General features: G+C 54.0%; 1 protein-coding gene across 1 annotated transcript in view; it reads left to right on the forward strand.

Moving 5' to 3' along the window:
- The first annotated feature begins 206 nt into the window (after positions 1–206).
- The window catches only part of PPP1R3C (protein phosphatase 1, regulatory subunit 3C), a 2,363-nt gene continuing 2,215 nt past the window's right edge, over positions 207–354 (forward strand). The window contains exon 1 of the mRNA XM_010140887.1: positions 207–235. The gene's annotated coding sequence lies outside the window, so the exon portion shown is untranslated. The remainder of the gene's footprint in view (positions 236–354) is intronic.

The following is a 354-nucleotide window of genomic DNA, read 5'->3' on the forward strand; positions in this document are numbered from 1 at the left end:
GGGTGCCTTTGCTCTATTTTTGGTAGGCTCCTCCAGCCCCACGGAACCTGCATCTGCGCGGCGTCAGCCCTCCGGGCAACGAAGCCCCAGAACTTGCAGTGTTCTCCCCCGGTGTTCTATGTCCTGCAAAAGCGTCCCTGTGCTTGCGCAGTGCCTGTCCGTAATGCTGAACCCGGCTAACCTTGGGTAGCAGCTCACTCTGCCTCTTCCAGCAGCCTTCCTTTTTTCAGGTTGGGTTTATTTGGTTGGTTGGGTTTTTTTTCTCCCCCTCCATGCTGTTCTTTTGATACTGCAAAAGCATAGGGACAGTTGCCCAGGAGCTGGTGACGAAAGTTGCAGAGTATTTTTGAAGCC

This window comes from Buceros rhinoceros, unplaced genomic scaffold (genome assembly GCF_000710305.1).
Source record: "Buceros rhinoceros silvestris isolate BGI_N320 unplaced genomic scaffold, ASM71030v1 scaffold45397, whole genome shotgun sequence".
NCBI classification, from domain to species: domain Eukaryota; kingdom Metazoa; phylum Chordata; class Aves; order Bucerotiformes; family Bucerotidae; genus Buceros; species Buceros rhinoceros.